Consider the following 25,586-nt stretch of genomic DNA (forward strand, 5'->3'; position numbering starts at 1 on the left):
CTGGAAAGACAGCGACGAGTTGGAGCTTGATTCCCCCATGTCCTCCAGCTTTGTCCGTAATTTCGCTGGCTGGCAGGCATCCCAGTCCATTCCTTACCTACACTTGGGCTTCGATCTCTTCACCTGTACCCTATGTAAGAGAACGAGTATAGAGCTTTGGTGAGACCAGGTCTGGAATACTGTGTGCACTTTTGGTCTCCGTATTTAGGGAAGGATATACTTGCATTGGAGGCAAATGTTCATGAAATTAGTCCGCTGGAATGAGGGGGGTTGTCCTATAATGAGAGGCTGAGGAAATTGGGCTAATATTCTTTGGAGTTTAGGAGAATTTGAGGTGATCCTATTGAGACATAAGATTCTGAGGGGGCTTGATAGGGTGGAAACGGAGAGATTGTTTCCACTGGTCGGGAATCTAAAACACACAGACACAGTCTCAGGGTAAGGGGCCGATCATTTAGGACTGAGATGAGGAGAAATTTCTTCAAAGGGTTGTGGATCTTTGGGATTCTCGACCCCAGAGGGTTGTGGATGCTCCATTGTTGAATATATTTAAGGCTGGGATAGACAGGTTTTTGGTCTCTCAGGGAATTAAGGGATATGGGGAGCAGGCAGGAAAGTGGAGTTGAAACCCAAGGTCAGCCATGATCGTATTGAATAGCAGAGCAGCTACACGACTCTCCACGTACAGACTCCTCTAGCCCATCCGGTGAACTACAAGGAGTAACAGTCACTGAGCTGGTGTCTGCAAACGTAAGGTCAAGTGATGCTCCTTCTTCTGCTGTGCTGTCCTTTATGTCCTTCTCCCTAAAGCTGCCAGCTCTGTCCACCCTTGCTCACCTTGTTATCTTCCTGTCACCTGGTGGGTAGAAGTTGTCCCTCCTCCTATTAACCTCCTCCACCAACATCTCCATCGCAGAGCAAGAATAAGAGGGTGGGGGGTGGTGAGTGAGACTCTGTGTCTCCAATTGCCCCGAATGTCCACAATCTTCAATTACAGCTCCCTGCGGCCAGAGTACAGCTTCCGTTGAAGAGGTCCATGACAAATTTTAATGACACCCACGCCTTTAAGTGAATTGCCAATGAAAGATGTCATTTAAATTTAGGGTGACCAATTTGTTGGTACCATGCAATGGAGAGGGCATAGCGCCCATTCTATGACACAAAATGGGCTTAAACCAATTGCCACCCCATGTCTTATTTATTAAGTACAACCATCACGTCAATCCAAATAAACAGTCAGTGTCTTAACTGCACCAATTCCTTGAGTATTTTCTTTCTCACAGAGTGAGTGTGACCACTTGACACTCGGTGCCGGTCACGTCAAAATCAATCAAGGCTACGTCTCTTTGAACAGCGGCAGTGACCATCAACATCAGGTTAAAAAACATTGACCCTTACACGGCTCACTGCGTAGAACCTTCTATTCCAATTATGCGGAAAGACAAGAGAACTTTTTTTTCACGGCACATGTACATCGCTGGCTGCACCAGCATTTATTGCCCATCCCTAGTTGCCCTTGAGAAGGTGGTGGTGAGCTGCCCTCTTGAATCGCTGCAGTCCATGTGGTGTAGGTACACCCACAGTGCTGTTAGGGAGGAGTTCCAGGATTTTAACTCAGTGACAGTGAAGGAACGGTGATATATTTCCAAGTCAGGATGGTGAGTGACTTGGAGGGCAACTTTCAGGTGGTGGTGTTCCCATCCACCTGCTGCCCTTGTCCTTCCAGGTGTTAGCGGTCGTGGGTTTGGAAGGTGCTGTTGAAAGAGCCTTGGTGAGTTGCTGCAGTGCATCTTGTACATGGTGCACACTGCTGCTACTGTGCATAAAGGGTGGAGACACTGACTGCGAAGGTGGTGGCTGGGGTGCAAATCAAGTGGGTTGCTTTGTCCTGGATGGTGTCGAGTTTCTTGAGTGTTGTTGGAGCTGCACTGATCCAGGCAAGTGGAGAGTATTCCATCATACTCCTGACTTGTGCCTTGTAGATGGTGGACAGGCTTTAGAGAGTCAGGTGGTGAGTTACTCTCTGCAGAATTCCCAGCCTCTGACCTGCTCTTGTAGCCACAGTATTTATATAGCTGGTCCAGTTCAGTTCCTGGTCAATGGTAACTCCCAGGATGTTGATAGTAGGGGATTCAGCGATGGTAATGCCATTGAATGTCAAGGGGCGATGGTTGGATTCTCTCTTGTTGGAGATGGCCATTGCCTGGCACTTGTGTGGTGTGAATGTTGCTTGCCACTTGTCAGCCCAAGCCTGAATGTTGTCCAGGTCTTGATGCATTTGGACATGGACTGCTTCAGTATCTGAGGAATCGTGAATGGTGCTGAACATTGTGCAATCATCAGTGAACATCCCCACTTCTGACTTTATGATGGAAGGAAGGTCATTGATGAAGCAGATGAAGATGGTTGGGCTGAGGACATTATCCTGAGGAACCCCTGCAGTGATACCCTGGAACTGAGATGATTGATCTCCAACAAGCACAACCTTCTTCCTTTGCACTTTGTATGGCTCCAACCAATGGAGAGATTCCCCCTGATTCCCATTGGCTCCAGTTTTGCTAGGGCTCCTTGATGCCACACTCGGTCAAACGGTGCCTTGATGTCAAGGGCAGTCACTCTCACCTCACCTCTGGAGTTCACCTCTTTTGTCCATGTTTGGACAAGGGATGTAGTGAGGTCAGGAGCTGAGTGTCCCTGGCGGAACCCAAACTGAGTGTCAGTGAGCAGGTTATTGCTGAGTAAGTGCCGCTTGATAACACTGTTGATGACCTCTCCCATCACTCTACTGATGACGATGGAGTAAGCTGATGGGGTCGGAATTTGTTGGGTGGATTTGCCCTATTTATTGTGTACAGGTCACACTTGGGCAGTTTTCCACATTGCTGGGTAGATATCAGTGTTGTAGCTGTACTGGAACAGTTTGGTTATGGGCACAGCTAGTTCTGGAGCACAAGTCTTCAGTACTATTGCCAGAATGTTATCAGGGCCCATAGCCTTTGCAGCATCCAGTGCCTTCAGCCTTTTCTTGATATCATGTGGAGTGAATTGAATTGGCTGAAGACTGGCAATTGTGATGCAGGTGATCTCCGAAGGAGGCCGAGATGGATCATCCACTCTGCACTTACGACTGAAGGTTGTTGTGAATACTTCAGCCTCATCTTTTGCACTGATGTGCTGGGCTCCCCCCATCATTGAGGATGGGGATATTTGTGAAGCTTCCTCCTCCAGTGAGTTGTTTAATTGTCCACCACCATTCATGACTGGATGTAGCAGGAGTGCAGAGTTTAGATCTGATCCTTTGGTTGTGGGATCGCTTTGATCTAACAAGAATCACTCACACTTTTGTCATGTTTTTTTCCAGTCTCAACAAGATATTGTTTTGCACCTGAGCTATAAAGTTGAGCAAAATAGAGTGAAATAAAATCTGTCTAACAAAAATGCACAATCCATAATCACTTTCTTCCTGTGCCTTCGCACTGAAAAAAATCAAGCCTTGCCTTGCTCTTCCTACTACTCTAGCTCGTTCCTTTCCAAAATCTTAGGAACTTGAGTATTGCTCGAAAAGGAGACATGCTGTCAAAGTTTTATTTCTTGCACTCATTAGGACAGATGCAAGAATGCCAAATTTCAAAGGGAACAACAACTTATACTGCACGAGAAAAGGGTGCAGCTTTGTTGCTAAGTCAACTCTGATTGGTTGAGCTGTTGTCCCCCATGCTTTTGTTTAATTCTGCTTATTGTGAACAGCCAAAGAGACATGCTGGTGGATCTGCCATTGTACCGGCACTGAGATTTATATACCACATTACTCAACTGATAAGTAAATTGTCCTTTTGACTTCCTGTTAGTGGAAAATACAACTTGTGTTGCTACTGCATAGCAGCAGTGTGAAAGGGTTAGCCTCACCTGTTACTCAAATTGTAGGCTGTGCATCCCAACTGGCTGACCACATCACAGCACATCCCTTCAGCCGGTCACAATAGGCAGAGTACTAAGCGTACTCAACCTGCCCATGCTTGCAAAACTCAGAATGTAATGTCTAACATTAAATGTGACAGTACTTAATGAACAATCCTGAGTGTGCTAAAATTACATAAACCATCAATTTAAGATTACCAGTCAGACACAATGTGGCTCACCTACACTTTCTAGAAGCTACACATATTCATGCGCAGGGACCTGTCCTCTTCAGGCAAAATGAACATGTCCAGGCACTGCACCTTCTTTGAATTAAAAAACATGGGGGACGAGTTCTGTACTATCAAGAGACCTTAGGAACTCCTCAACTTCTTCAGTCTCCTATTCCTCCTACTTTCCAAAGGCCATTAAAATCCCACTTGGCATTTCCTAACCACTGGTTCTCAATTTACCTTCTCTTCTTATCTATTCTTTCAGCTTTGGTGGCATCTGGCACCATTAGCTGTGGACCTTAAGCTATCTTTCTCAATTAAAGAGAATAAACTGAAGTCAAAGGCATATCTATATTACACATTTAAGCATTCAAACTATCATCCTTTTGCTTGCTGATTTACATTGACTCCATGTCCTGGAATGCCCCCATCTTACAAGTTTAATCTTCGTGTTCAAATCCCTCCTTCTGACTTCTTTTATCATTTCCAGCTTTATGAGAACATCACACTCCTCCAACCAGGGCCTCTTGAATATCCTCAACTCTCTTCGCCATGTCATTGGCAATCATATCTTCAGCTGCCTGGGTCCTAAGCTCTGGAATTGCCTCATTCTCTTGGTCTTCCTTTAAAACCCTTTTCAGGCTTTTGATCATTTATCCTAACATCTCCTTATATGGCTCAGTGTCAATTTTTGCTTGGTCACATTCCTGTATATTCCAATAGACTTTAAATTATTTTTGTACCTGTCCATTTGTTTTTGGTGATTTCCGCACTGGGATGCCTAAATTTACAAACAAATGAATTAGGAGTAGGAATAGGCCATTCGGCCCCTCGAACTACTCCTTCATTTGATAAGATCATGGCTGACTTGACTGTGGCCTCTATTTTTCTGTCTACCCCCTATACCCTTTGACTCCCTTGTCAATCAAGAATCTACAACTCAGCCTTAAAAATATTCAATGACCCAGCCTCCATTACTCGCTGGGGAAGAGAATTCCACAGCCTAAAGACCCTATGAGAGAAGAAATTTCTCCTCTTCTCTGTCTTAAATAGGAGGCCCTTTATTTTTAAACTGTGAGCCCTAGTTCTAGATTCCCTCATGAGGGGAAAGCATCCACCTTGTCAATTCACCTCAGGATCTGATATCTTTCAATAAAATCTCCTCTCATTCCTCTAAACTCTAACGGGTAAGGCCCAACCCGTTCAACCTCTGCTCCTCTGCTGTGTCTAGCTTTTCCCCAGTTAGAAAATATACTGAGTTTCTTTCTTTGGTTCAAATTGAAGGATCTCACACTTTCCCATATGCCTCATGTAGTATAAAAGGTTAACAGACGGGACATGCTAATGTATAACGTAGATGATGATGTACTACTGACACCAGTCGGTCTCGAGTTAGACTCTCTCTCTCTCGAAAGAGAAGTTGGAATCATGCCTAGGAGCTATGTGCCTACTCTGTAATCTGTTTAGATATAGGACGAAGGAACAAATGTTAAGCAGATACCAGAGTATGTCCACATCTGTCTAAGAACCAAGTCCCACTCCTAGAGTTCAAGGTAGAAGATCTCATCTCAGAACACCACATTTTTTAGCCCATTCATTTAGTCACCAACATGTCTCTTTGCAACATTTTGTTCCTAGCTGTATTATTTACTGTGCCACCTAGTTTAATATCATCAGTAAACTCAGAAAATTGGCCCACTTTCTCTCTCCTTTATAAATGTAGGGAAATGCAGTGGCCCCAGCGCAAATCCCTGGGAGGATATTGCCATTTACTAATTTGCTAATTTGTGTATATCTCTATTATCGCAATTCTCTGACTCCTGTCTCCTAGCCAATTCTCTACTTTTGCCAATAGGTTACCTCCTGTTCCATGCACTTTTATTTTTGCTAGCAGGCTCCAGTGTGGAACCTTAGCGAATGCCTTCTGGAAGTCCACATAAATAACATCCATAGACACTCTCCTTAGCTCTCATGCTCGCGACCTCCTCATGACATGACTTACCCTTAAAAAATCTCTTCAATAAGTTTGTGTTTATCCAAGTGTTCAGTCACTCTATCTCTAATGACATATTCTAGAAACTTCCCCAGAGCAGAGATGAAATCAATAGGCCTATCATTTCCTCGTTCTTTCTCCCACCCTTCTTAAATAACGGTGTGACAATGACAATTTTCAAATCCAAGGGGACATCCCTGAATCAAAACAGTTTTGAAAGATTATGACTAAAGCCTTTCCAATCTCCACACCTACTTCCTTTAGTACCCTGGGATGGGAACCATTAGGTTTTGAAGGTTTGTTGATCTTCAGTCCCATTATTTTCTTCATTACCATTTTTAAATTCGTATTAAACCTAGGAAATTCCTTCTTTAGATTTATTTTTGATTTTTCTCATACCCCTTGTACTTTATCTTTATCTTCCATCATGAAGACTAATTAAAAAGTACTTATTTCACAAGACTGCCATCTCATTTTCAATTACAAAGCAAGCTGTGTGTTTCTTTAAGGTGCATGTATTACCTTAGCCACCTTCCTTCTCCTAATATACTGTAAAATTTTTTACTATTATCCTCAATTTCCTTCATTTTTTATCTCTTTGCTACTTTCGCCGCATGTCTTTGCTGTTCTTTATTCCTCTGTCAGCCTGTGAGAGCTCCATTATCCTTTACACTTGTGAAAGGCTAGCCTTTTAGTTTTATAACATCTCAGCTCTCTTGCTGACCGCAGCTGTTTAGTTACACAGATAGAGCTCTTGGTCTTTAGGGGCATTGTACGGGTTGTGTGGTGCAGTGAGTAGCATCCCTGCCTCTGAGCCGGAAGCTCTGAGTTCGAGTCCCACTCCAGGATCTGATGGCCAAGGAAGGTGGTGTTTGTAACCCGGCCAAACAGGTTGAATATCAACCTGCAAATCCTTCCAACACCCACCAATGGCAAGTGATAAGAGCCGGAGAGATTCCTGGTCAGCCATGTGATGGAAAGAACATTGGAGCCTCTACCATCACTATCCATGGCTCCAGACTACAACATTCAGGAAAAAGTGCAGGTTGCCACAGCAACTCAGACTCCGAGCGAACTATAACAGACCACCACAGGTCTTATATCGAACACTTCTTTGAACATGTCTCACATTCACCTGTAATTTTACATGTTTAACGGTTCTGTTCAGTTGGTCAATTTCTGCATCATCCCTGCAAAGTCCTCAATTTATAATCTTGGTTTGTGACCCTCTTCTCCCTATCAAACCCACTATCAAATCCAATCATATTACGTTCTCTGTTAGCTGGTTTCCCCCACCGTTAGAATTACTCAACACTCTAGCACTATTTATGATCTGGACTTTGCTCTCATCCCTTTTCTTATCTTGAGATTATTTGCACTTTTATTATTTCTGCATGAGCCCTTTGTCCCCGTGGCCCCCCCCCTCCAACCCTTTACTGGTTTACAATCTTATCCACAGCTCCATTTGTCCTACCTTGGGCCCTGGCCAGTTTAGGTGCAGTCCGTGCCCACAGCTCCTCCCTGCTCCAGTATCAGCGCACCAACAAATGGAATCCCTATTCCTACACTCGTCTTCCAGCCCAGTCACTTTCCTGCCTTTGAATCTGGCTTCCAGCTTCCCGACCTCCTCCCAGTTCCTTCTTATACTATTGATCCAGACATGGCTCTTCCTCAACCAACCCCCATCCCCACCCCAGGCCATTTCCAGATGCTCTGAGATATCTCTCACCCTGGCACTAGGTAGGCAACAGTCCCTTAGGGTTCTCCAGTGTGACTGCAGAGGATGCTATCTGCCCTCGTAATGATCAAAAATCCTCTCTCATCACATTTATTCTGTGCTGCTTCTCCTAGGCCATGAACTGTCTCCTGCTCCATGGTGCTGTAGTCAGTGCTGTGCCTGTCAATCCCACAGCCTTTCTCCGTAACCTCACAGGAAGGCAAATTATACATTGGCTTTTATTGCAAGGCGGTTGGAGTACAAGAATAAGGAAGTCTTGCTAAAATTGTGTAAGGTTTCTGTGAGACCACACATGGAGTACTGAGAGCAGTTTTAGGCTCCATATCTAAGGATATACTTGCCTTGGAAGCAGTTCCTTCACTGTCGCTCGGTCAAAATCCTGGAACTCCCTCCCTAACCGCACTGTGGGTGTACCTACACCGCATGGACTGCAGCAGTTCAAGGCAGCAGCTTCTCAAGGGCAATTAGGGATAGGCAATAAATGAAGGCCTAGCCAGTGACACATCCCATGAACGAACAAATAAAAGAAAAATGTATGGCAAAAGTTCACTAGATTGATTCCTGGGATGAGAGAGTTATTCTATGATGAGAGGCTAAGTAAATTGGGCCTATACTCTCTGGAGTTCAGAATGAGTGAAGGAAGGTGATCTCATTGAAACATTCAAGATTCTGAAGGGGCTTTATTGGGTAGACACTGAGGTTGTTTCCCCTGGTTGGGGAATCTAGAACACATCGTCTCAGGATAAGCAGCCGATCATTTGGGACTGAGATGAGGAGAGATTACTTCACTCAAAGGGTTGTAAATCTTTGGAATTTTCTACCCCAAGTTGGTTGTGAATACTCCATCGTTGAATACATTTAAGGCCGAGAGTGACAGATTTTTGGTCTCTCAGGGAATCAAGGGATATGGGGTTCGGGCAGGAAAGTGGAGTTGAGGCAGGAGGTTAGACTTGATCATATGTAATGGCAGAGCTGGTCTATTCCCTGCTCCTTTATCCTGCTTACTAACTTTGTGACATGGGTTTGAAATTGGTTGGGAGATAGGAGATTGAGAGTAGGGATGAATGGGAAACACACTGATTGGCAGGTTATGACATAGTGTTTCCTCGGAATCTGAACTAGGACGTCAGCTTTTCACAGTGTGCACCAATGATGGATGAAGGAATCGAGAACCGTTTTCTAAGTTTGCAGACAACACTAAATAGTTAGGAGGCAAAGTCAGCTCTGTGGATGAGAGTCAGGAAGTCACTAAGGAAGTTAGACAGAGGGGGCAAGACTGCAGCAAATGGGCCTCAATGTCATTCACTTTAGATCAAGGAAAGACAAACTGGAATGTTTTCTCAATGATGAGAAACCAAGAATCTTGGGAGAGAAACAGGATTTGTGCATCCATTATCAAAAATCAAAGCTAATGGAGAAAGTAAGCAAAAATGCTAATGGGGTCTTGGCCTTAATCTCAAGGAGTCTGCATTACAAAGGCGGCTCTTTGCTACATCCCATATGGAGAGCTCCCTACATTTTTCGGCACTGTACTTTAGTAAAGATATATTCACCTTAGAGAGTACAAAGCAGATTCACCAGAATCACAGAATGCTTACAGCACAGGAGGCCATTTGACCCGTCATGTCTGTGCTGGCTCTCTGAATGAGCAATTTACCTCGTGCCCATTCCCCCACCTTCTCCCCACAACCCTGCACACTCTTCCTTTTCAGATAATAACCCAAGTCCCTCTTGAACAGCTCGATTGAACCTGCCTCCATCACACTCTCAGGCAGTGCAGTCCATTCACTGTGAGAAAGTTTCTCCTCGTGTCGCCTTCGCTTCTTTTGCCAATTACCTTAAATCTGTACCCTCTGGTTCTCCATCCTTTCACCAATGGGAACAGTTTCTCCCTATCTACTCTGTTCAGATCCCTCATGATTTTGAACACCTCTATCAAATCTCCTCTCAACCTTCTCTTCTCCAAGGAAAACAGTCCCAAGTTCTCCAATTTTTCTATGTAACTGAAGTTCCTCATCCCTTGGAACCATTCTGGTGAATCTTTTCTGCTCTCTCTCCAATGCCTTCACATTCTTCCTAAAGTGCAGCATCCAGAACTGGATGCAGTACTCCAGCTGAAGGGTAAAGTTAAATTGTGAGGACGGGTCACAGAAATTTAACTTGAAGCCCTTCCAGTTAGAAAGCCGAGAGGTGATCAAATCAAGCTGCTCAAACAAGGATTCAGGAAGGTAGATATAGAAAGACTATCTCCTCGGATGAGGGAATTGAGGACAAGAAGATGCAATCTTAAAATTCAGGAGTGGCGTCACAAAGCACTTTGCCACATGATAATCGGGAATTCTCTTCCCCAACAGGCTGCAGATGTGGGATTGCTCAAATTTTTCAAGACTTAGATTTATAGATTCTTGTTAGGTTAAGGGCATCAAGTGATATAGATCTAAGGCAAGCTGATGTTTCTGATGTACAGGTTAGCCATGAGCTGACTGAAGGGCCAAATGGCCTCCTCTTATTCCTTTGTTCATTCTGTGCTTCCACTGGAAGAGAAATAGAGTAGGGGAGTGGCAGAGGAAGGGGAGGCGACCACTCACCAGGTCACTCTAGCTCTACTCTTAGCGGCTGGATGTGCATGTGACAAAGATCCAAGAGCAGCCTGAAGTGCTCTCAGCTCGGGAATAATGTGAAAACTCTCTCCGAAAATAGAAAGGAACTAAAACAGAAGGCCTCAAATCCCAACAGCTCATTCAGTGTCGAATCATACCATACAGGAGGCGGCCATTCTGCCCACTGGGCTATACCAGATCGCTGAGAGAGCTATCCAATTAGTCCCACTTACCTTGCTCTTTCCCCCGATTTTAAGCAAAATTTTCCTTTTTAAGTAGAACAAAACTCTCTTTGAAAATCATTATTTAATAATATTATTATCCATCTAGATCATAACAACTCACTGAATCAAACAATGTCTCATCTCCTCCTGGCTCTTTAGCCCATTAGTTTAGATCATTACCCTCAGTGGAAACAGTTTCTCCTTAACTATTCTATCAAAGCCTTTCATCAACTTGGAATGCCTCTATTCACTCTCTCCTTAACCTTCTCTGTTCTCAGGAGAACCAGCCCAGCTTCTTCAGCCCCCCCAGTAACTGCACTCTCTCCAAGATCTTGGGGTTTGGAGTTCCATAGTGGCAATGTCACCAGTGCGAGTAATCCAGAGGCCCAGGTTCATGCTTGGGGACACGGGTTCAAATCCCACCACGGCGGCTGGACCAGGAAACTCTCCCTCTCTTACCGCCTGCCATCAGGTTTATTGGAGTTACAGGCTGAAACTCAACCTGTTTGGCCACATTATGAATGCACGATCCTTGGCCGTCAAGTCCTGAAGTGGGATTGGAACTGGGAGCTTCGGCCCAGAGAAAGGGATATTACCCACTGTATCACAAGACCTCACTTACCCAGCTGGTTCATTAATGTCTTTTAGGGAAGGAAATCTGCTGTCCTTACCCAGTCTGGCCTACATGTGACTCCAGACTCTCAGCAATGTGATTGACTCTTAACTGCCCCCTGAAATGGCCCAGCAAGCCACTCAGTTCAAGGGCAGTTAGGGATGGACAACAAATGCTGGTCTTGCCAGCAATATGCACATCCCATAAAAGAATCTTAAATAGTCCTTCCTAAAGTGTGGTACCCACAATGAACAAAGCACACTAGCTGAAGTTTTATAAAGTTTAGTGTAACTTTATTCTTCTATTTATAAAATAATTGGATTTTATATGCCTTTCTTAAACAGCTTTATCAATGTGCCCTGCTACCTTTGTGTATGTCAACTTGGAATGCCTCTATTCACTCTCTTCTCAGCCTCCTCGGTTCTCTCAGTTTCTGCTGCTTCTTTTTAATTGCACATTTGGTGTAAACAGTTTCTCTTTATTTCTCTTCTGAAGTGCCTCTCACACTCCTCTGCGTTATATTTTACTGCTCAATTGACCAGTCTGTCTCTGCACTGCTCAAGTCGGTGACTGGTCGCCTCACTGTCGATCCCATTTCCAAGCATTGTGTCACCTGTAAATCTCGAAACAATGTCCCTGTAAATCCAAGTCCTGGGCCTTTATTATATATACCTAATACCACCCATTGGGTGACACCACTGTATACTCCCTGCCAGCCCAAAATAAAACGAGCGTTCACCATTACAGTCTGCTTTCTGTTCCTTAGCCAATCTTGTATCCATGCTACCATTGGCTCGCTAATCCCATGCATTTCAATTTTGCCAACAAGACTATTATGTGGCACCCAATCAAACACCTTCTGGAAGTCCATATATTCAACATCAATGATATGACCCTTATCAACCCTCTGCTTTATGTTACTGAAGAACTCAATTAAGTTAGTAAGGCACAATCTGCATTTAACAACAATAACTCACGTTTATATAGCATCTATAATGGAATGAAATGTCCCAAGACGCTTCACAAGAGCATTATGAAATGAAGTCTGACACCGAGCCATGTAAGGAGATATTAAGTCAGGTGACGAAAAGCTTGGTCATGGAGGTAGGTTTTAAGGAGTGTCTTAAAGGAGGAAAGTGAAGTAGAGAGGCGGAGAGGTTTAGGGAGGGAATTCCAGAGCTCGGGGCCCAGGCAGCTAAAGGCACGGCCGCCAATGGTGGAGAAATTAAAATCGGGGATGCTCAAGAAGCCAGAATTAGAGCAGCGCAGATATCTCGGAGGGTTGTGGAGCTGGAGGAGATTATAGAGATAGGGAGGGGCGAGGCCATGGAGGGATTTAAAAACAAGGATGACACAGGCAGCAGATGACCTCAAGTTTACAGAAGGTAGAACGTTGACTGTCATCTCTTAACCTACGTCCTTCTAAGAGACAATTAACACTGTCTCAGATCATGGCTGGTGGCATAGTGGTATTGTCACTGGACTAATATTCCAGGAGACCCAGGGTAATGGCGAAATTTGAATTCAATAAAAATCTGGAATTAAAAGTCTGATGATGACAACAAAACCATTGCCAATTGTTGTAAAAACCCATCTGGTTCACTAATCCCCTTTAGGGAAGGAAATCTGCTGCCCTTACCTGGTTTGGCCTACATGTGACTCCAGGCCCACAGCAATGAGGTTGACTCTTAAATGCCCTCTGAACAGGGCAATTAGGGATGGGCAATAAATGCTGGCCTAGCCAGTGACACCCACATCCCATGAACGAATAATTTAAAAAAACTATGGTCTCTACAGGTTTCCCCTCCGACTAATCTGCACTTACCTGTTTTTTCTCTCTCCTTTCTTGCTAGGGGTTTAACATTCGGAATCCTCCTGTCCTCTGGTCCTGCTCCCATATCCAAGGAGGATTGAAAGGTTGCAGCCAAAGTCTAGAACAGAAAGACAGATTAACCTTACATAGGTTGATGAAAGGTTCCATCAAACAGATTAACCTTAATTCCCATCAGCTAATTGACCTCAGCTTGATTGTCATTTGATTGAGGCTTTTATCTCTGTTTGCCAACATTTACAACCTTCCTTTTCACTGCTCGCGAAAAAAAAAATTCTCTACTGAACATTCGTGATTTCTCCAAGTTCTTCTGTCCTTCCCAAAGTGCACATCTACCCTCCCCAGTGTATACCCTAACCTTCACTAGGACAGTAGCATTAAACAGATTGGTCTGCTGGTGATGTGTTAAAGTTCACACATGGAGTCCAAATTGTTGTGACAACCTACACTTCTATATGTATGTTGTAGTCTGGAGGTATGGATAGTGATGGTGGTGGCTACAAGGTTCTTTCCATCACATGGCTGACCAGGAATCTCTCCCACTCTTACCACCTGCCATTGGCATGTATTGGAAGGATTTGCAGGTTGGTACTCAGCCTGTTTGGCTAAATTGTGAACACACCTTCCTTGACCATCAGGTCCTGGGGTGGGACTTGAACCCGGAGCTTCCGGCTCAGAGACAGGGACACTACCCACCGCACCACAAGATCTCCTAAACAGATTGGCGTAGATGCACACAAATAACATCCAAGTCAATTCTGTCCTCACCTGATGTCCATACACACACTTCCCACAAGGGGTCACTGGACAGTGATCAGAAGTAGAAACTCGGGCTACTTTTCCCTAAACCAAGGGCACAAGAACCTATTGCAACACCTATGTCCAAGGCAAGTTAACTCAGCACAAGCGGGGAATTGAACCTTGGACCTTTCCGAGTCTGTATGTCTCAGCCGCCTGCTCAACAAACTGCCTAAGCCGTGGAGAAAACTGACTTGCTTTCCCCTGGATGAGAGAGAGCTCTAGTGTGTTTATGGTGAGGGCAGAGAAACAGAAACCAGAGAGAGAAGAAAAGAACGTGCCAACATGGTGGGAGAATGGATGCAAACAGAAAGCAAACAAGGAAGGAGAAAGAGCGGTGAGAGCTGAGAGAACAAAAGGATAGACCACAGGGAGTGCATAGGAGGGTGCGTGTGGGATCAGAGAGCGTGGGGAGCGAGAAAAAGAGCGAATGGATGGGGAGGAGAGAAGGTAGAGGGAGAGATGAAAAGAGGAAAAAAAATCCACCACAGCCAATTTTCCGATTAACACACACCGTGCATGAAAAACAAAAATGAAATAGCTTGTCCTTGTCCACGTTCCCACTCAAACTGATCAGAAATGTATACAAGTGGAGCTCGCAAACTCTCTTGATCTGCGTTTCCACCAAATTACATAATGCAATAGCTTCTCGGGTCCCACCAGCCTTGGAGACGCGTTCCAGTGAGTCAGCTCAGCAAGATTTCCAGGATAGGGCACAGAGAGAGAGAGAAACCATTTGGTTGAGGAATCTAGGCTGAGGAGACAGAGCCTCAAAATTACAGCCAGGTCTTTCGGGAGTGATACACTTCTGCAGCAGCTCTTGAACAGGCATCAAATCAGCGATAATAGATTTTCATTAATCAAAACTGGATATGGGGCAAAGTCTATGGACTTAGGTAAAAGATCTGTTACGATCCCATTGAATAACTGGAGGGGCTAAGTGGTCTACTCCCATTCCTATTTTTATGTCTTGGGTAAATGAGTTTGTTGGCCAAATGAACTCTAACTGCACGCCTTCCTATGTTCTCATCAATTGCTGCTTGCAATCAATATCAAGGAGAGACTGAAGTAAGAATAAACAGTGATGGTTCATTGAGGCATAGGGCAGAGCACAAGATCATACGTGCTCACTCAGAAACCTCCAACCAGACTTACAGTTCCCTGTTGCCCGCGCTGTACAGTGATTTGTCAGTGCTATCACGTGATCAGTACACTTGCATTCTCTTAAGGGGTCAGGGTACCTCACTTTACCCACACCTATGTTCCTAACAGGGCAGCTTCATGAAATGCAGGTAAATAAATCTGTTGAAGGTGAGAGTTGCAGTTTGCGCTCCTGGCATACAAACACTGAGTGATTCTGACCATCAGCATTAAAACGTGACAGGAACATTCCAGTGTGGAAAGTATTCCCTAATTAAACAAATAAACTGAAAAACTCTGAACTTCAGCTCACTTAACAATTAGACTGTATATGTCCTTTAAAGGGACACTGCACATTGTACAGCATTGTTATCCTTACAAATCTGTTTTTCAATCGACTTATTGTGAGCAGAACCAACGGAAGGTGCAGCAGAGATATAGAAACAGCTTCCACCTTTCACCTTCGCATACAAGCCCCCAGGAGATGCAACATCTGCCCCTTCACCTCCTCTCTCACCATCCAAGGCCCCAAATGTTCCTTCCAGATTAAACAGCAATTTACCTGTGCTACTTTCAACTTAGCACACTGCATTCACAGCTCATCCATGTGGTCTGCTCTACATGGGGGAGGCTGAACACAGACTGGGTGACTGCTTTGCAGAACATCTCTGTTCGGTCCGCATGACCCCCAAGCTTCCGGTCACATCGCATTTTAAATCCTCCGCCTTGCTCTCACGCTGACCTCCCTCTCTGTCCTCGATCTCCTGCACTATTCCAATGAAGCTCAGCGTTACCTTGAGGAACAGCACCTCATCTTTTAATGAGCCACTCCACTGCCTTCCATGCCCAACATCGAGTTCAACAATATCAGACTGTCATCGCCACCCTGGCTTTATTTGGGTTTTCTTTGCAGATTTTGGACTCTTCTCTCATTTTCGAATGGCAGTGATTCAGGACCCTGCCATTCACACCTCGTCTAGACACATCTTTTGTTCCTTTACTTGTCCTAGGACCACTCCCTTTGGCCCTGCACCGCTAACTGTTCTGTCATTTAATTCTTCCTGCCTTTCACCCCATCACAGACCTCCCCTTTTGTTCCTTTTCCCACCTTTCACTCGTTTAAGACTATGACATCTCTAACATTTCCCAGCTCTGTTGAAAGGTCAGGGTCCGTTACTCCGTCCACAGAAGCTGCCTGACCTGCTGAGCTTTTCATTCAGATTTTCAGCACCTGCAGCATTTTATTTTTGTGTTAAGATTTCCCTGTCCCAAAAATATACCTGATTCATAAAAGTTGCAAAAGTCCATGACAAAACATTTCAACTTGAAAATTACAGTAAAAGTGCAATAAAGAGCAGACCAGACGGATGAGCTGTGAATGCGGTATACTAAATTGAAAGTAGCACAGGTAAATTGCTGTTTAATCTGGAAGGAACATTTGGGGCCTGGGATGGAGAGAGTGGAGGTGAGGGGGCAGATGTTGCACCTCCTGGGGGCTTGTATGCGAAGGTGAAAAGTGGAATAAAATAAGGGCCAAATACTGCAGACGCTGGAAATCTGAAATAAAATCAAAAAATGCTGGAAAAACTCAGCAGGTCTGGCAGTGTCTGTGGAGAGAGAAACAGAGTTAATGCTACAAGTTCGTATGATTCTCTTTCAGAGTGAAAGGTGGAACTGCTTTTATATCTCTGCTGCACTTCTCATGGCGCTACTCATAAAAAAATCAGTTGAAAAAAATGTTTTTTGTTAGACATTTTGACCCCTGTGGCCATTTTAAGGTTTTTTTTCAATGCCTGGGACACTCTGCATGTTCTTCACACTTTAGTGCGACACCTTAAACTGAGTGTGACAGGAGTACCGAGTGGCCTGTCCCCAGGATTAGAGACAGAGAGGCCGAGGAAGGGAAGGGAAGAGTTGCAGGTGGACCACATGAAAGCAAGAGGAGGATGGGAATTGGAAACAGGCTGATGAAATTTCCTAGTTCAGGACATGTCAAGTTATCTGTTAACTCTGACTGGCTGACCAATCATATTTCACAGATTTACAGAATGGTCACAGTGCAGAAGGAAGCCATTCGGCCCATTCATAACTGTGCTGGCTCTCCAAAGGAGAAATGCACCTTGACCATTCTGCCATTTTCTCCCCGTAATCCTGCAAATTTGTCCTTTCCAAATGAAAATCACTATTGGCAAGGACACCGTCTGCCTGAGAGATCGGATAGGGCCTCAGTTTAACATCTTGTCTGAAAGTGCAGCACTCCCTCACTATCGACCCTCCAACAGTGCAGTACTCCCTCAATACTGCCCCGACAGTGCAGCACTCCCTCACTATCGACCGTTCAACAGCGCAGCACTCCCTCACTATCGACCCTCCAACAGTGCAGCACTCCCTCAGTATCGACCCTTCGACAGTGCAGCACTCCCTCAGTATCGACCCTTCGACAGTGCAGCACTCCATCACTTTCAACCCTCCAACAGTGCAGTCCTCCCTTAATACTGACCCTCCAACAGTGCAGCACTCCCTCACTATCGATCCTCCAACAGTGCAGTACTCCCTCAATACTGACCCTCAGACAGCACAGCACTCCCTCAGTATCGACCCTCCAACAGTGCAGTGCTCCCTCCATACTGACCCTCCGACAGCACTGACACTCCCAGGGCACACCGCTCCCTCAGTACTGACTCTCTGACAGCACAGCACTCTCTCCATACTGACCCGCTGACAGCGCAGCACTCTTTCCATACTGACTGTCCAACAGTGTGAGGCTCCCTCAGTACTGGCACTCCAAGTGCACAGAGCTCCCACATTACCGACACTTCGAAAGTGCAACACTCCCAAAGTGCCGAAACTCTGACAGTGTGGCGCTCCCTCGGTACTGATCCTCGGGCAGCTCAGCACTCCATCCATACTGACCCTCGGACAGCACAGCTCTCTGTCAGTACTGATCCTCTGACAATGTAGCACTCCATCCATACTGACTCTCTTAACATTGCAGCACTCCCTCAGAACTGACCCTCCGACAGTGCTGCACTCTCTCTGTATGGACCCTCCGACAGTGCAGCACTCCCTCAGTACTGACACTCCAACAAGTGCAGCACACCATCAGTCCTGACCCTCTGACAAAGCGGCTCTCCCTCAATTCTGACCCTCCTTCAGTGCAGCACTCTCAGTATTGAATGTCTGACAGTACAGCAATCCATCCATACTGATCGTCCATCAGTGCAGCGCTGCTTCCGCACTGACCCTCCGAAAGGGCAGCACTCCCTCAGTACTGACCCTCCAACAGTGCAGCACTCCCTCAGTACTGACCCTCCGACAGCGCAGCACTCCCTCTGTACTGGCCCTCCGACAGCGCAGCACTCCCTCAGTACTGACCCTCCGACAGCGCAGCACTCCCTCAGTACTGACCCTCCGACAGTGCAGCACTCCCTCAGTCCTGAATCTCCAACAGTGCAGAACACCTTCCGTACTGACTCTCTGACAACGCAGCACTCCCTCAGTACTGACCTTCCGACAGTGCTGCACTCTCGCAGTACTGACTGTCTGACAGTGCAGCACGCCATTCATACTGACTCTCTGCAGTGCTGCACTCCTTTAGTCTTACCCTCTGACAGTGCAGCACTCCCTCAGTCCTGACTCTCCGACAATGCAGCACTCCCTCAGTCCTGACTCCCCGACAGTGCAGCACTCCCTCAGTCCTGACTCTCCGACAGTGCAGCACTCCCTCAGTCCTGACTCTCCGACAGTGCAGCACTCCCTCAGTCCTGACTCTCCGACAGTGCAGCACTCCCTCAGTCCTGACTCTTCGACAGTGCAGCACTCCCTCAGTCCTGACTCTCCGACAGTACAGCACTCCCTCAGTCCTGACTCTCCGACAGTACAGCACTCCCTCAGTCCTGACTCTCCGACAGTGCAGCACTCCCTCAGTCCTGACTCTCCGACAGTGCAGCACTCCCTCAGTCCTGACTCTCCGACAGTGCAGCACTCCCTCAGTCCTGACTCTCCGACAGTGCAGCACTCCCTCAGTCCTGACTCTCCGACAGTGCAGCACTCCCTCAGTCCTGACTCTCTGACAGTGCAGCACTCCCTCAGTCCTGACTCTCTGACAGTGCAGCACTCCCTCAGTCCTGACTCTCTGACAGTGCAGCACTCCCTCAGTCCTGACTCTCCAACAGTGCAACACTCCCTCAGTCCAGCACTCCCTCAGTCCTGACTCTCTGACAGTGCAGCACTCCCTCAGTACTGACTCTCCGACAGTGCAGCACTTCCTCAGTCCTGACTCTCTGACAGTGCAGTGCTCCCTCTGCCACCTGGATGTGTGTGCTCAAGCCCTGGAGTGGGACTTGAAGCCAGAACCTTCTGACTGAGAGGCGAGTATGCCATCAACTGAGCCACTGCTGACACTTTGGTTCCCATCTGCAACCCAAATAGTAATTAGGAGTCAACACTGGGCAAGGGTACAGTTCAACAGAAATGAAGCAACGTCACTTGAAGCAAGGGACACAAGAGAATAAAACATTGTGGGTTATAGAAGGCACTTTCCCTGATAAAATCCCCCACTATCGGACACACTAAGAGTAATGCTACAGGAGGCACATGACATTTTACACCAGCATTGGCCAAGCGAGATACAAGGGATGAAAATGGAAACGGGCCAAAAATCAAAGATAACAGTGAAGGGATTAAAGGATAGGAGTTCAGGATTGGGATTAAAAAGGTAAAAGAGATGTTACGGCAAATGAAGTGTTATCTTTCGACTTTGAACTGTTGGCGTTTTCACTCGTGCCTCAGTGCTTCTGTTTAATCGTTTGCAGTTTCATGTGCTTTTCCTATTCGATTCTTGCTGAGGAGGCTTCGCTGACATTTGTAACGTTCAAATCTGCAAACCGCCGGTTTAAAGACAGCAGCTCAACTGTAAAGGACATGCGTGCCTGAAAGGCCCTTTCTGAGGGGGATTGAGGGCTCGAGGGTGTGTGAAGGGATGTACGTGGAGGGTTTCTGAGAGGGAGCGTACCGACGATGTTGTTCTGCGATGCTAGAAGTGATCACATTTTGATTGAACAGAATGGAGTGCCATGGGTATCGGCAGGCTTGAGTGGTGCACATGGCATTTGAAATCCATAACTGCCCGAGGTGCAATTGCTGTAACAAATAGTTAAATTGTTTTTTTTTTAAATACTACCCATTACCCCCACACTTGCCACTCACCACTTCTCAAGCACTCTAAACGGTTGATATACAAGTAAACTCTCTCCTGCTATGAAGCAGTAATCCATAAACAGCAAAAGGTACTTGATCACCATAACCAGTAATGCCATGTGTGCTCCCACAATCAGTAATATTACACATTAGTGTCCTGTGCTTTTTAAGCACATGGTTAGTGTTGACACTGGGATTGGTCTGACACGCCATGATTGACTGGGGAAATTATCCAATCATCTTCATTCTGCGGCGTCACTACATGTAATCTTTCAAATATCTAACCATTTGCATCGTCGCTTCCCTCACGGTCAAGTGGTTATTTTTCACGAGACACAAAGTTGACGGGGCTATTTAACCAGAGAGGCCATCACAGTGGAGCCCAATCGTGACCTCAGTCAATGTCCATCACTGTTCAATGTTGCTTCACTGTCGCTGGGTCAAAATCCTGGAACTCCCTCCCTAACAGCACTGTGGGTGTACCTACACCACATGGACTGCAGCGGCTCAAGAAGGCAGCTCACCCCCATCTTCTCAAGGGCAACTAGGGATGGGCAGTAAATGCTGGGCCCAGCCAGCGACGCCCACATCCCATAATGGTCTGTACGTTTTTAGCGTCCATTTTAGCATTCACATTTCAAACGTAACAATTTTCTTCCACAGATCTTTATTTATTGTCCAGGGAACTGAGACAGACAGGAAACTGGATCAGATGTAGAATCTTGTCAGTTACAATTATTCACTCACTTGCATTTACAGTGTGATCTTGTGGCAAGCTCCTTTGTCGTTTTCGCAAGAAATGCACTGCCTGATGTGGCCTGGGACACAAGCCCAGAGGTCAGCCGTCAAGTTTCTCGATGTGAAACTGCCTTCAAAACTAATTAAGATAAAGGCAAAAAAACTGCGGATGCTGGAAATCCAAAACAAAAACAAAAATACCTGGAAAAACTCAGCAGGTCTGGCAGCATCTGCGGAGAAGAACACGGTTAATGTTTCGAGTCCGAATGACCCTGCAACAGACTAAGTAAAAATAGAAAAGAGGTGAAATATAAGCTAGTTTAAGGGGGGTGGGACAGGTAGAGCTGGATAGAGGGCCAGTGATGGTGGAGATAACCAAAAGATGTCACAGACAAAAGGACAAAGAGGTGTTAAAGGTGATGATATTATCTGAGGAATGTGCTAATTAAGGGTAGAAAGCAGGACAAGCAGGTACAGATAGCTCTAGTGGGGGTGGGGTGGGGGGAAGGGATCAAAAAAGGCTAAACTCCATTCTCTCTCCCCTTGTCCAGTCCCTTCCCACCTACATCCGTGATTCCTCTGACACCCTACATCATAACAACAATTTCCAGTTCCCTGGCCCCAACCACCTCCTCTTCACCATGGACGTCCAATCCCTCTACACCTCCAACCCCCACCAGGATGGTCTGAGGGCTCTCTGCTTCTTCCTCGAACAGAGGCCCAAACGATCCCCATCCACCACTACTCTCCTCCGTCTGGCTGAACTTGTTCTCACACTGAATAATTTCTCCTTAAACTCCTCTCACTTCCTCCAAATAAAAGGTGTGGCTATGGGTACCCGCATGGGCCCCAGCTATGCCTGTCTCTTTATGGGGTATGTGGAACATTCCTTGTTCCAGTCCTACTCCGGCCTCCTCCCACAACTCTTTCTCCGGTACATCGATGATTACTTCGGTGCTGCTTCATGCTCTCGTCTGGAACTGGAAAAATTTATTAATTTTGCTTCCAACTTCCACCCCTCCATCATTTTCACATGGTCCATCTCTGACACTTCCCTTCCTTGACCTCTCTGTCTCAATTTCTGGTGATAGACTGTCCACCAATATCCATTACAAGCCTACCGACTCCCACAGCTACCTCGACTACAGCTCCTCACACCCTGCTTCCTGTAAGGACTCCATCCCATTCTCTCAGTTCCTTCGCCTCCGTCGCATCTGTTCTGATGATGCTACCTTCAAAAACAGTTCCTCTGACATGTCCTCCTTTTTCCTTAACCGAGGTTTTCCACTCACGATTGTTGACAGAGCCCTCAACCATGTCCAGCCCATCTCCTGCGCATCCGCCCTCACACCTTCTCCTCCCTCCCAGAAACATGATAGGGTCCCCCTTGTCCTCACTTATCACCCCACCAGCCTCCGCATTCAAAGGATCATCCTCCGCCATTTCCGCCAACTCAGCATGATGCCACCACCAAACACATCTTCCCTTCACCCCCCTATCGGCATTCTGCAGGGATTGTTCCCTCTGGGACACCCTGGTCCACTCCTCCATCACCCCCTACTCCTCAACACCCACCCACAGCACCTTCCTATGCAACCGCAGAAGGTGCAACACCTGCCCCTTTACTTCCCCTCTCCTCACCGTCCAAGGGCCCAAACACTCCTTTCAAATGAAGCAGCATTTCACTTGCACTTCCCTCAGTTTAGTCTACTGCATTCACAGCTCCCAATGCGGTTACCTCTACATTGGAGAGACTAAACGCAGACTGGGTGACCGCTTTGCAGAACACCTTCGGTCTGTCCGCAAGCATGACCCAGACCTCCCTGTCGCTTGCCATTTCAACACTTCACCCTGCTCTCATGCCCACATGTCCGTCCTTGACTTGCTGCATTGTTCCAGTGAAGCTCAACGCAAACTGGAGGAACAGCACCTCATCTTCTAACTAGGCACTTTACAGCCTTCCGGACTGAATATTGAGTTCAACAATCTTAGATCATGAACTCTCTCCTCCATCCCCACCCCCTTTCCGATTCCCCCCCTCCTTTATTTCCAATAATTTATATAGATTTTTCTTTTCCCATCTATTTCCATTATTTTTAAATGTATTTCCATCCATTGTTTTATCTCTACCTTTTAGCCTATTTTGATCCCTTCCCCCCATCCCACCCCCACTAGGGCTATCTGTACCTTGCTCGTCCTGCTTTCTACCCTTAATTAGCACATTCCTTAGTTAATATCACCACCTTCAACATCTCCTTGTCCTTTTGTCTGTGACATATTTTGGTTATCTCCACCTATCACTGGCCCTCTATCCAGCTCTACCTGTCCCACCCCTCCTGAAACCAGCTTATATTTCACCTCTTTTCTATTTTTACTTAGTTCTGTTGAAGAGTCATACGGACTCGAAACGTTAACTGTGTTCCTCTCCGCAGATGCTGTCAGACCTGCTGAGTTTTTCCAGCTATTTTTGTTTTTGTTTCAAAAGTAATTAAGCTGGCGGTGAAACGCTTTCTGGAGGGCATGAAAGACAGTGTAGAAATACAGGTTGTGTTTGACATCTGTTCAGGGTCTTCGAGTTTCTGCCACAGGTCCTCACGTGATTCTCGACCTGGGGATCTTTGGGCACAGGGGGCAGGATGTCCCACGAGGTAGTGGGATACAGAGTGCGGGATTCGCTTCCTTTTCTTTCCTTCTCTGCTGCCGCTCTGCCTCATCATTAAGGCATCTGGACTCAATGTGATGCAGCTTGATGGACAAGTTGCTGCCATTTTGGTAGCAAGCTCCTCCCATTCATTAATGTCAATGCGGTCCTCCTTCAAGGAGAGCTTCAGCGGGTCTTTGAGCATTTTCTTTGTCCTCCCCTGCAACGTTGGCCATTTGCAAGTTGGGAAAACACGACCTGGCAGAGGAGACGGTTTCCTGCCATCTGGACACAGTGTCCAGTCCATCATAGTTGATTTTGCAGGAGTTTTGTCTGAATGCTTGTGCAGCTGACTTCAAGAAGGACACCAGTGCTTGTTTGACCGTTCTCCCATTGAACCCGAAGGATGTGGCAGAGGCATTGCTGATGGGATTTCTCTAGTGCTCTCATGTGTCACTGATACACAGTCCAGGTCTCACTGCAGTACAGGAGTGTGGTGGGGACAACAACTGCTCTGTACTCTAGGACTTTTGTTGACTTGCGGAGGTCTTTGATGTCAAACACTTGTTGCCGTAGTTTGTAGAAAGCTGAGCTGGCGCAGCTGATCCAGTGTTGGATTTCCTCATCAGTGGTGGCCTTTAGAGAGAGGTGACTGCCAAGGTATGGCAAGTGCTCAACATATTCCAGAGTGTATATAGAAACATAGAAACTAGGAGCAGGACTGGGCCATTTAGCCCTTTGAGCCTGCTCCAACATTCATTATGATCATGGCTGATCATCCTACTCAATAGCCTGCTCCCGCTTTCCCCCCATATCCTTTGATCCCTTTCACCCCAAGAGCAACATCTAACTCCTTCTTGAAAACGAACAATGTTTTGGTTTGAACAACTTTCTGTAGTAGTGAATTCCACAGGCTCACCACTCTCTGGGTGAAGAAATTTCTCCTCATCTCAGTCCTAAATGGTCTAGCCCGTATCCTCAGACTGTGACCCCTGGTATATATGGGAGGTGGAATGTTTTGCTGACCAGGTCTGGGCTGATATACGACCTTTGTTTTGGCAACATTCCAGAACATGCTGAGTTTCTTTTCTGCACAACTGAAGAGATCAAGAGGGGTTTGCAAATCTTCCGCAGTGTGGGTGACACCACATCACACGCAAGCTCAGTCCATGTGTGACATATGGTGGTCAGTTTAGTTTTGGCGCGGAGGCAACTGAGGTTAAAGAGTTTTCCATTTGGACGATATTTAATTCAGACATCAGAGGGCTAATAAGTCAAATAGCTTGTTGGCATTCACCATTTACTCATGACACAAAGACAGGAAAGTAAGTTGTCAAGAGGACAAAGGAGTCTGCAAAGGGATGGAGGCAGGTTCAGTGAGTGGGCAAAAATTTGGCAGATGGAGTTTAACGGGGGAAAATGTGAACTTGTTCACTTTGGCAGGAAGAATAGAAAAGCAGCGTATTATCTAAACGGAATAAGATTGCAGAACTCTGAGGTACAGAGGAATCTGGGTGTCCTGGTATATAAATCATAAAAGGTTAATATGCAGGTGCAGCAAGTGATTAGGAAGGCAAATGGAATGCTGGTGTTTATTGCGAGGGGAAATCGAGTATAAAAGTAGAGAAGTGTTGCTATATCCGTACAGGGCATTGATGAGACCTCGCCCGGAGTACTGTGTACAGTTTTGGTCTCCTTACTTAAGGACATAATTGCATTAGAAGCAGTTCACAGCAGGTCCACTAAGATAATTCTCAGGATAAAGGGTTTATCTTATGAGGAAAGGTTGAGCAGCTTTAGGTCCGTACCTGTTGGAGCTTAGAAGAATGAGAGGTGATCTTATTGAAACACTTAAGGTCCTGAGTGGCTGACTGGGAGGATGCTGGGGGGACATTTTCCCTTCTGGGAGAGATTAGAACTAGGGGACACAGTTTAAAAATT

General features: G+C 46.1%; 1 protein-coding gene across 3 annotated transcripts in view; it reads right to left on the reverse strand.

The window, feature by feature from the left end:
* The window catches only part of l3mbtl2 (L3MBTL histone methyl-lysine binding protein 2), a 181,256-nt gene that overhangs the window by 48,684 nt on the left and 106,986 nt on the right, over positions 1 to 25,586 (reverse strand). For 2 of the 3 annotated variants that reach the window (XM_041177803.1, XM_041177802.1), the window contains exon 21: positions 13,124 to 13,229. The gene's annotated coding sequence lies outside the window, so the exon portion shown is untranslated. Of the gene's footprint in view, positions 1 to 13,123; positions 13,230 to 20,131; positions 20,210 to 25,586 lie in introns of those variants that run through there. The other variant, XM_041177804.1, reaches the window with a different exon arrangement.

Source organism: Carcharodon carcharias, chromosome 31 (genome assembly GCF_017639515.1).
Source record: "Carcharodon carcharias isolate sCarCar2 chromosome 31, sCarCar2.pri, whole genome shotgun sequence".
Lineage (NCBI taxonomy): Eukaryota > Metazoa > Chordata > Chondrichthyes > Lamniformes > Lamnidae > Carcharodon > Carcharodon carcharias.